Raw genomic sequence first — 12,500 nt, forward strand, 5'->3', positions numbered from 1 at the left:
AGATTGAATTCTGTCGTAACGTTGCGCTGCTGAAGCAACAGATTTACGAAAATTTCGACTTGATTACTTCAACTTTGCCACCAGCAAAAGTACCAAAGTGTCAAGAAGGACTCTTGCTCTGTGCTACCATCCGTTCAGGATCCCAATAACCTGAAATCCACGCCCCTCCTCCACTCACTCTCTCCTCAAGAGACTCTCCTTCAGGCCCCAGAATAGCCAGGAGTATTTTTCTTCCTGTGGCCCAGCATGTAGATGCCCATGACCTGGAGGTCCCGCTTGGTTAGCCCGAGTGCCGCTAGAGGGCAGTAGATGCCGTTCTGGTGGAAGTTTTCAACGTAGTCTTCCAGTCCCATTGAAGACAGCCATTCTTCGCAGGTCTCTGGAATATCGTCTGGTACTGGAGGTGGTCTTTTTACCTGGAAATAGCAAATAATACTAAAATGTACGTAGTAAACATGATGCATGAATAAATTATATTACAAAGTACACTTCCACAGTAAATACTATTATAATGGGCTTAGGATCCTTCTCTCTGGTTACGGTTCATTTTCCCCTTTGCCTACACAGAAACCGAATAGCCTATATAAACTATAAAAAACTTTACCCTTAAGAGGAAGAGAAATAAGATAGAATAGTGTGCCCAAGTGTACCGTCAAGCAAGAGAACTCTAACCCAAGACAGTGAAAGACCATGATACAGAGGCTTTAGCGCTACCCAAGACTAGAGAACAACGGTTTGATTTTGCAGTGTCCATCTCCTAGAAGAGCTGCTTACCATAGCTAAAGAGTCTCTTCTACCATTACCAAAGGAAAGCAGCCACTGAACAATTACTGTGTTGTCAGGTGTATGAGGACAGGAGAATATGTAAAGAATAGGCCAGACTATTCGGTGTATGCGTAGGCAAAGGGAAACTGAACCGTAACTAAAGAGAAGGATCCAATGTAGTACTGTCTGATCAGTCAAAGGACCCCATAACTCTCTAGCGGTAATATCTCACCGGGTGGCCGGAATTAATATTAATAATAATGTGTAATCCTAAAAAAATACATCTCGATTGGAAAGTGTTTAGATACGTTAAGTATGTTTCTTCACGTTGCTCTCAAACTGATATCAGTTTCAAGGTTCGCGTGTGTTGAACAAACCAGCAACTCGATGTTAAATTTGAAACGAAGGAACATCTGTTCGCATTGTTCGAATGTCTCGGGTTATTTGTTCACTTTTAAGTAACATTGTGTGTTTGTTCACGTTTTGGTTATTTTTGTAAATGGTCGTATTGTTACGAGGAGTTATTATTATTATTATTATTGTTATTATTATTATTGTTATTATCATCATCATCACTTGCTAAGCTACAACCCTAGTCGGAAAAGCAAAATGCTATAAGTCCAGGGGTTCCAAAGGGGAAAATAGCTCAGTGAGGAAAGGAAACAAAGAAAAATAAAATATTTTAAGAGTAACAAGATCAGAATAAACATAAATTATAAAAACTTGCTAAGCTACAACCCTAGTCGGAAAAGCAAAATGCTATAAGTCCAGGGGCTCCCAACGGGGAAAATAGCTCAGTGAGGAAAGGAAACAAAGAAAAATAAAATATTTTAAGGAGTAACAAGATTAGAATAAACATAAATTATAAAAACTTTAACGAACCAAGAGAAAGAGAAATAAGATAGTGTGGCCAAGTGTACCCTCAAGCTGTTGCCTTTTAATGTTTAAAGGCCGCTCATGAATGGCAGAGGCAAGGGACAGTGACATTGCCCTGGCATTGCTCTATCGAGCAGGATAATGCCCTAGAGACTGTCCATACATACATATGATCAGCGCCAAAGCCCCTCTCCACCCAAGCTAGGACCAAGGAGGGCCAAACAATGGCTGCTGATGACTTAATTGATAGACCTATAGGCTCCCCCAAACCATCCATCCTTGGCTCACAAGGATGGTGAGGTTGCAGTGACCAAAGAAACTAACGAGTTTGAGCGGGACTCTAACCCCAGTCTGGTGATCATCTGTCAGGGATGTTACCACATCGGCCACCACAAACCCTAAAGATGATTTGAGAAGAAGTACTGTTGTTTGAAGAAGTGTGTTGGAGAATATGCTGTTGTTTTTAAGAAGTGTGCTGGACAAATTGCTGTCCTGTTTTTAAGAAGTGTGCTGGACAAATTGCTGTCCTGTTTTTAAGAAGTGTGCTGGACAAATTGCTGTCCTGTTTTTAAGAAGTGTGCTGGACAAATTGCTGTCTCGTTTTTAAGAAGTGTGTTGGACAAATTGCTGTCTTGTTTTTATGAAGTGTGTTGAACGAATTGCTGTCTCGGTTTTGAGAAGTGTGCTGGACAAATTGTTATCTTGCTTTTAAGAAGTGTGTTGGAGAAAGTGTTGTTGCTTTCGAGAAGTGTGTTGAAGAAAGTGCTGTTGTTTTTAAGAAGTATTGTTGTGAAATAGTGTTTTTGTTTTGAAGACTTGAATTGGGGAGATAGTGTTGTTATTTTGAAGACTTGTGTTGGAGAAATAGTGTTTGTTTTGGAGAAATAATGCTGTTATTTTAATCCGTGTGGAAGAGAGAGAGAGAGATATTGCATCGCAATGAATGCTGTGTCCATCTCGTGTAGAATAAACCCAAATGTTTTAATTAATATCGAAGTGTAAACAGATCCAAAATTTCTACGAACCTAATAACCACATACCATTATGTACGAAGTACCCTATTTGGTAAACACATTAAACCATTGGCCTGTCTTAAGCCGGGAGCACACTAACGACTCTGTGGTACCACAAAGCCACAGCATTGTGTGGCAGGGATGTGGTCTCCCATAGGTTTCCATTGTTTTCAAGTTTTGCCGCGCAAACTAGCAACTGTGGCTCTCTGTCGCTCATTCCCGCCACAGGCGTGGCGTGGCTTTGGAAACAATGGAAACTTATGGGAGACCACATCCCCACCACACGAGGGTGTGGCTTTGTGGCGCCACAGAGTCGCTCGTGTGCTCCCGACCTTAAACTTCTCCCAAGTACAGTTGCCTTCAATAACTCAGGTACACTGACGTCTCCTTATCTTTCCGTGAAGTGTGCCGGAATTGATGAAGCCAACTGTACCATTATGGCTATTTCCAGTACCCGCAATTCTCACATACAAAACCTGGAATTCCAGACGTTGGGTAAGAAATGGCAAATACTTACAAGGTCGAATTCAAACTTGATGGCCATTCGGTGAAGCGGTTCTGTGATTCCAACACTGGCTAGATCCAATGCGTCCATGTGAGCTGCCGTGGCTAGGTCGTATCTGGGGAAGAAGAAGAGCAACCCCTCAAATTATTATTATTATTATTATTATTATTATTATTATTATTATTACTAGCTAAGCTACAACCCTAGTTGGAAAAGCAAGATTCTCTAAGCCCAGGGGCTCCAACAGGAAAAAGAGCCCAGTGAAGAAAGGAAACAAGGAAAAATAAAATTGTAAGAAAGCCTCGGTTAGATTTCGCCAGTCGTCTCTATCTTGAGCTTTTAGTTCAATACTTCAATATTATTATTATTAATAATAATAATAATAATAATAATAATAATAATAATAATAATAATAATAATAATAATAATTATCTTCTACGCCTATTGACGCAAAGGACTTCGGTTAGATTTTGCCAGTCATCTCTAGCTTTTAATTCAATACTTTAATAATAATAATGATGATAATACTCTATTGATGATAATAATACTAATAACACTAATAATGATAATACTGTATTAATAATAATAATTATAATAATAATAACAATAATAATAATAACAATAATAATAATAATAATAATGCAGATTTTGATAATGAAGGTGATAAAATCGAGATGAATACCTGAATTGACTTTGTTTTTCATATAAGTTAAAGTATTTCCTATTTCAGAGCAAATCCTTATACAGTACAAAATTATATGAATTACAGAGTTGGGAACAAAACGATACAGCAGCAAGAATGTATTGTAATGGTGATAGTTATTACATTAATAATAGAAGTATTGATAGTAATAGTTGTAGCTATTTATTTTAATGATAGTGAGAATAGTAAAGATATTGAGTATAAAGACATGTCTTTTTGTTTTTTTAGAATTTAGTGAGTTAAATATATATATATATATATATATATATATATATATATAATATATATATATATATATATAATATATATATAATAACCCTCAATGTATGAAAAATTAAATGTATTTAGCTTTCGAAGGGACCATTTCCCGTCCTCTTCAGAACACAAAATAAGCTAAAATTTAATTTTTCATACATTGTGGATTATTTTTATTTATAATGAATACACGGTAAATTGTGTATTTTATTGTGTATGTATGTATATATATATATGTGTGTGTGTGTGTATGTACACACTCCCATTGAGTCCTTACTTACCCGTGACGATTAAGAAGAGCGTAATACTGTACGAAGCCAATATCCAGAAGGAAATTCCGAAGGGCCTGCCTCTCCTTATTGGGCACTGGCGCCCTCGGGGTCTCCCTGGGCGTGACGGAGGGCTTCACCATGGACGACGGCCTACTCCTGACGCGGCTGACGAGCGAATCCCGAATCCTTCGCAGCTGAGTCGAGTGCTTTCTCGAAACAGCCAACTGCTGAAGGTTAAGATACTGCTGAAGGAGCTCCAATTCCTCCTCTCCACCGCTAGTCTCCCCGCTCCAGTAGTGCTGCAGGGAGCCTCCTCCAGGAGGAGTGATTCCCGAGTCGTTCCTCCTGCTGAGGGCGTCGTGGATCACCCCGGGGGAGGAGAGCCTCGACGCTGGGGAGTCCGGAGTGGCTAAGGATTCGCTGGTGTCCTTTCTAGTCAGTGGGGAGCTTGAAGTCGAGGAAGAAGATGATGTCGAGTGTTGGGAGGTCGAGGTGCCCACCGTCGAGTGGTGGTGAAGGAGCCGCTTGCGGGCCTCCTTCACCTTGCGGCGTAGCGTGTCCAGAGACATGACTGGCGTCCCGAGGCCTCTCTGAAGGCGGTACCTGAAGTGAGAAGGAGAAACTGGATTAGATGAGTTTATGTCTCGGTTATGGGATAGGGCCAATTACAATCAAATATCTAATTTAATATCAGTGGTCTTGTTTACCTTAAGAGATCATTGTTATCAGTGGTAAAAGATCATAGTTATCAGTGGTCCTGTTTACCTAAAAAGATCATTTTTATCAGTGGTAAAAGATCATTGTTACCAGTGGTCCCTGTTTACCTTAAAATATCATTGTAATCAGTGGTCTTGTTTACCTTAAGAGATCATTATTATCAATTATCTTGTTTACCTTTAGAGATCATTGTTATCAGTGGTCCTGTTTACTTTGAAAGATCATTGTTATCAGTGGTCCTGTTTACCTTAAAAGATCATTGTTATCAGTGATCCTGTTTACCTTGAAAGATTCATTTTGTTTTCTTTCCTATATAAACTATAAAAACATTAACAAAACAAGAGGAAGATGAATTCGAATAGTGCCCGAGTGTACCCTCAAGCAAGAGAACTCTAACTCTGACCCAAAAATAGGTGAAACTAGGGTTGTAGCTTGGCTAGTAATAATGATAATAACTAGAGGGGTACTCAGTAGAGCACAGACCTCCGCCGCGGACGCTTATTTCTCGACCTTTTGTTCTACCTTGACCTTGACCTTTGACCTTAACGTGTATTAATTGACGCTGATTTCCATACTCTCAAAACTTATATATATATATATATATATATGTACTGTATATATACATGTACATATACTGTATATATATATGTATGTATATATATATATATATATATGTGTGTGTGTGTATATATATATACATATATATATATATATATATATTTATATATATATATATATATATATATGTATATATATATATATATATATGTATGTATATACACACATATATAATTATATATATATATATATATATACTGTGTATATATATACACACACGAGTGTTTGTGGCCTTCTGAGGGGAAAGAGTGAGTAGTCATACCCTGGTGAGGGGATAGATACCCCGAGAGGAAACCACACTCACCCACACAAGTCGCCCTTTAGCAATAGATGTCATTTTTGACAGGTCGCGTACACTGGTACTTATACTCATTTTTTTTAATGAGGCGCATTTGCACCGACTGGCAGCGGTGCCCTTTTAGCTCGGAAATGTTTCCTGGTCACTGATTGGTTAGAATGATCTTATCCCACCCAATCAGCGATCAGGACACTTTTCCGAGCTAAAAGGGCACCCATGCGAGTCCGTGCAAATTCCTGCTATCTGATTGGTTAGAATGATCTTATCCCAACCAATCAGCAATCAGGACACTTTTCCGAGCTAAAAGGGCACCCATGCGAGTCAGTGCAAATTCCTGCTATCTGATTGGTTAGAAGGATCTTATCCCAACCAATCAGCGATCAGGACACTTTTCCGAGCTAAAAGGGCACCCATGCGAGTCAGTGCAAATTCCTGCTTTCTGATTGGTTAGAATGATCTTATCCCAACCAATCAGCGGTCAGGACACTTTTCCGAGCTAAAAGGGCACCCATGCGAGTCGGTGCAAATTCCTGCTATCTGATTGGTTAGAATGATCTTATCCCAACCAATCAGCGATCAGGACACTTTTCCGAGCTAAAAGGGCACCCATGCGAGTCAGTGCAAACTCCTGCTATCTGATTGGTTAGAAGGATCTTATCCCAACCAATCACCGATCAGGACACTTTTCCGAGCTAAAAGGGCACCCATGCGAGTCAGTGCAAACTCCTGCTATCTGATTGGTTAGAAGGATCTTATCCCAACCAATCAGCGATCAGGACACTTTTCCGAGCTAAAAGGGCACCCATGCGAGTCAGTGCAAACTCCTGCTATCTGATTGGTTAGAATGATCTTATCCCAACCAATCAGCGATCAGGACACTTTTCCGAGCTAAAAGGGCACCCATGCGAGTCAGTGCAAACTCCTGCTATCTGATTGGTTAGAATGATCTTATCCCAACCAATCAGCGATCAGGACACTTTTCCGAGCTAAAAGGGCGCCCATGCGAGTCAGTGCAAACTCCTGCTATCTGATTGGTTAGAATGATCTTATCCCAACCAATCAGCGATCAGGACACTTTTCCGAGCTAAAAGGGCGCCCATGCGAGTCAGTGCAAACTCCTGCTATCTGATTGGTTAGAATGATCTTATCCCAACCAATCAGCGATCAGGACACTTTTCCGAGCTAAAAGGGCACCCATGCGAGTCAGTGCAAACTCCTGCTATCTGATTGGTTAGAATGATCTTATCCCAACCAATCAGCGATCAGGACACTTTTCCGAGCTAAAAGGGCACCCATGCGAGTCAGTGCAAACTCCTGCTATCTGATTGGTTAGAATGATCTTATCCCAACCAATCAGCGATCAGGACACTTTTCCGAGCTAAAAGGGCACCCATGCGAGTCAGTGCAAACTCCTGCTATCTGATTGGTTAGAAGGATCTTATCCCAACCAATCAGCGATCAGGACACTTTTCCGAGCTAAAAGGGCACCCATGCGAGTCAGTGCAAACTCCTGCTATCTGATTGGTTAGAAGGATCTTATCCCAACCAATCACCGATCAGGACACTTTTCCGAGCTAAAAGGGCACCCATGCGAGTCAGTGCAAACTCCTGCTATCTGATTGGTTAGAAGGATCTTATCCCAACCAATCAGCGATCAGGACACTTTTCCGAGCTAAAAGGGCACCCATGCGAGTCAGTGCAAATTCCTGCTATCTGATTGGTTAGAAGGATCTTATCCCAACCAATCAGCGATCAGGACACTTTTTCGAGCTAAAAGGGCACCCATGCGAGTCAGTGCAAACTCCTGCTATCTGATTGGTTAGAAGGATCTTATCCCAACCAATTAGCGATCAGGACACTTTTCCGAGCTAAAAGGGCACCCATGCGAGTCAGTGCAAACTCCTGCTATCTGATTGGTTAGAAGGATCTTATCCCAACCAATCAGCGATCAGGACACTTTTCCGAGCTAAAAGGGCGCCCATGCGAGTCAGTGCAAATTCCTGCTATCTGATTGGTTAGAATGATCTTATCCCAACCAATCAGCGGTCAGGACACTTTTCCGAGCTAAAAGGGCACCCATGCGAGTCGGTGCAAATTCCTGCTATCTGATTGGTTAGAATGATCTTATCCCAACCAATCAGCGATCAGGACACTTTTCCGAGCTAAAAGGGCGCCCATGCGAGTCAGTGCAAATTCCTGCTTTCTGATTGGTTAGAATGATCTTATCCCAACCAATCAGCGATCAGGACACTTTTCCGAGCTAGTATATAGTGTGGAATAGTCTACACCCAGACAGTGAGGCTGTACCTGGCCAGAGATGAGCACTGGGCAATCTTGCAACACAGACCAGTGTCCAACAGTAAATGGATATAGATAAAAGATTGCAGCCGCTCTCTAAACTGAGGTGGTGGGTTTCACAAGAACAAAGTACAATTTTTACAATTATGTAATGATTAGTGTATGCGACCTGTCAAAAATGATGGCTTACTTATTTGGGTAGATATGCATATGCACTTCCCGGCTCACCAGGGTATGACTACTTTCTATTTTTACTTTTCCCGAGGGACGGGTAGATTTGTGTGTGACCGAATATATATATATATATATATATATATAAACAGTATGTATATATACATATGTATAAAGAGAGAGAGAGAGAGAGAGAGAGAGAGAGAGAGAGTACATGTCTCAATCTCTTGGTCATAATCATTCATTTGAGAGAGAGAGAGAGAGAGAGAGAGAGAGAGAGAGAGAATGACCTAAAAAGAAAACAAATAGAAGATAGACTTATGCAGAAAAGGGAAGAATTGAAGAGAAACGGAAAGAAACTTCAATTGAGAAAATGGATGAATATTATTCAATTTTTATAACTTGTCATTCATTTAAGAGAGAGAGAGAGAGAGAGAGAGAGAGAGTCAGTCACGCTCTATAAAGTTTAACCAATCGTCCTCTATTTAGGCCTAATCTATAATTTGTGAAGTTACCCTTCTATTGTAAAAAAAAAAAAAAAAAAAAATATATAATGACAAATGGCAGGGCAATACAGACAGACTGTTTTCCTCGCCACTGTGTCGCCGCGGCGCTTACATAAACACTGTAATAATAAGATAAAGTAAAAAGACAAAAAAAAGGATCTGTTTTTTTATGGATTTTTTTTTTTTTTTTTTTACTTTTTGTAATTTTTTCGTTCTAGGAATTAACTCGTATGGCTATAGTGTTGTTGTTGTTGTTGTCGTTGTTATTATTATTATTATTATGATCATAATTATTTATTATTAATCAGTATTATTATTATTATTATTATTATTATTATTATTATTATTGTTACTCACTATTTTTATTGTTATTATTATTATTATTATTATTATTATTTGTATTATTATTATTGTTTATAGCATCTTGCTTTTCCAACTAGGGTTGTAGCTTGGCTAGTAATAATAATAATAATAATAATAATAATAATAATAATAATTCTACTACTACTACTACTACTACTACTACTACTAATAATAATAATAATAATAATAATAATAATAATAATAATAATAATAATAATAATAATTCCAATGAAATGGCAATCTCCCTTCCACGTTCGTCCTCTGTTTGATGTAACAAAGTTACCAAATCTTAAATCAAGAAAACATAATTAGAAATCCGTCCTCCCTTTATTCATAACTTCTTGGTTTTTTAAGATTTCGTAATGTTCCAACGGAGACAGTAATATAACACCTCGTTTGGGGCTGGTGCGTTTCTAGGAAACATATTGCATTGGTGCTTTCGTCTTGCATGTTGATGGCCCTTCTAGTTTTGCTTTTAAATGCTTTCGTGTTCTTCCTGATACTAATATTACTGACTAGGGAAACCCGTGTAAATGACACGAAATTATATTTTCAATACTTATTATCTTGTTCCTAACCTATATGTGTTTGAATAGAATGTCCCGAGATTAATTTTGTAATCTAGGTTATGGAAATTGATAGAAGTGATTCAATTTTAAATGTCCTAGGTCAAAGGTCAAGGTAAAGGTCGAGCAAAAGCTCGACCAAATTAACCACTTTGGTTGTCACACAGACCTCAAATACGCCTACGGTCTAAATTGATTCTGGGAAAGGCAAGCTGGTTTTGAGAAATATTCTGCAGTGGCGGAGGTCTGCACTCTCAGAGTACTATTATTAGTTTGGAATGCTTTCATGTTCTTACTACTACTTCTACTTCTACTTCTACTTATAAAAACCGTAATTTTAGTCGGAAATTCTCCTGAAAAATATACAGGCGACCGTAATTTTTAACCTAATTTGTTATTATCTTTTATGGGTTGGTGACCATCTACTACTACTACTACTACTACTACTACTACTAATAATAATAATAATAATAATAATAATAATAATAATAATAATAATAATAATAATAATAATAATGTAATCATGATATAATTAGGACAAATGGAAGCCTTCTCAAAAAAAAATCCTTTTTCATTTTTTTCAAGATCTATCTTTCTCTCAATCATTCTCTCTCTCTCTCTCTCTCTCTCTCTCTCTCTCTCTCTCTCTCTCTCTAGAAACTCCCCTTCGTGCTAAAGTCGTCAAAATAAATTTATTCTCTCTCTCTCTCTCTCTCTCTCTCTCTCTCTCTCTCTCTCAAGAAAACTCCCCTTCGTGCTAAAGTCATCAAAATAAATTTCTTTGAATCCTCTCTCTCTCTCTCTCTCTCTCTCTCTCTCTCTCTCTCTCAAGAAACCTCGCTTTCGTGCTAAAGTCGTCAAAATAAATTTCTCTCTCTCTCTCTCTCTCTCTCTCTCTCTCTCTCTCTCTCTCTCTCTCTCTACAAAACAGAAAACAGATAGTGGTTGCAAATGACGAGAAATCAGATGAAGCTCAGGTAATATCTGGCGTGCCACAGGGTACGGTATTAGCTACACTGCTGTTTGTTATTATGATCTCAGACATAGACTGTGATGTTAAAAACTCCGATAAATTCGAATCAATAAATTATGGAAACAGAGAAAGAATGGTATATAGGTACAGGGGACCTAATAACGAGACAATCACAAACAAGGAAGCAATTAAAGACCTTGGTGTAATGTTAAACAGGAATATGTTATGCAACGACCAAATAGCAACACTGTTGGCTAAATGTAAAACAAAAATGGGAATGCTATTCAGACACTTTAAAACAAGAAAAGCTGAGCACATGATTATGCTGTACAAAACTTATGTACGTAGTACACTCGAGTACTGCAATGTGATGTACCCACACTACCAAAAGGATATTGCACAAATAGAGAGTGTACAAAGGTCCTATACTGCTAGAATAGAAGAAGTTAAGGACCTTGACTACTGGGAAACATTGCAATTTTTAAAATTATACAGTCTAGAAAGGAGAAGAGAACGCTACATGATAATACAATCATGGAAACAAATCGAAGTAATTACTGGAAACATCATGGAGCTAAAAATATCAGAAAGAGCAAGCCGAGGTAGATTAATAGTGCCAAAAAATATACCAGGAAAACTAAGGAAGGCGCACAGGACATTAATCCACTACGCACCAGCATCGATAATGCAGCGACTATTTAATGTGCTGCCAGCTCATCTTCGAAACATATCAGGAGTGAGCGTAGATGTGTTTAAGAATAAGCTCGATAAATACCTAAGATGCATCCCAGACCATCCAAGACTGGAAGATGCAAAATACACCGGAAGATGCATTAGCAACCCTCTGGTGGATATACGAGGTGCCTCACACTGAGGGACATGGGGGAACCCAAACATAAAATAAGGCAATAAGTCTCTCTCTCTCTCTCTCTCTCTCTCTCTCTCTCTCTCTCTCTCTCTCGTCAGAATAAATTCCTTTGAATTGGCCCACCGACGATAATAATCAATTATTCTGTCTGCAACTTTCCAATTCATTGCGTTTCTGGGTGGTGGGTCCGAGACCGTCTCTATTCATTCCATCTTTTTATTCAGTCGTGTATGTACGTTTGTCTGTGCTTGTTTGTTTAGTTTTTATTAAACATTAATTTTTCATTCGGTAAGTTTCCGTTTTTGCATCTTTTTTTTTTTTATTACCTCCGCCAACGATTTTGGGAGGAGGTTATGTTTTACCCCTTGTTTGTCTGTTTGTTTGTGGACAACTTCCTGGCCACAATTTTACTCATAGATTAGTGAAACTTTCATGGATTAATTGTTATGTTGAGACGTGGAACCGATTCAGTTTTGAAAGTCCTAGGTCAAAGGTCAAGGTCAAGGTTGAGCAAAAGGTCGACCGAAATTGATTCTGGGAAAGGCAAGCTGGCTTCGAGAAATAAGCTGCCGTGGTGGTCAGCACTCTTAGAGTGCTTTTCTAGTTATTTTAAAAGTCCTAGACCAAAGGTCAAGGTTGAGTAAAAAGTCGACCGAAATTGTTCTTAAAATATTTCATTTTTCCTTGATTCCTTTCCCCATTGGGCTATTTTCCCTGTCGGGCCCCCTTTGGC

At 38.9% G+C, this 12,500-nt stretch overlaps 1 pseudogene; it reads right to left on the reverse strand.

The window, feature by feature from the left end:
- Positions 1 to 12,500, reverse strand: part of LOC137622631 (caskin-2-like) — a 19,724-nt pseudogene that overhangs the window by 952 nt on the left and 6,272 nt on the right.

The sequence above is a fragment of the Palaemon carinicauda genome, chromosome 29 (genome assembly GCF_036898095.1).
Source record: "Palaemon carinicauda isolate YSFRI2023 chromosome 29, ASM3689809v2, whole genome shotgun sequence".
NCBI lineage: Eukaryota > Metazoa > Arthropoda > Malacostraca > Decapoda > Palaemonidae > Palaemon > Palaemon carinicauda.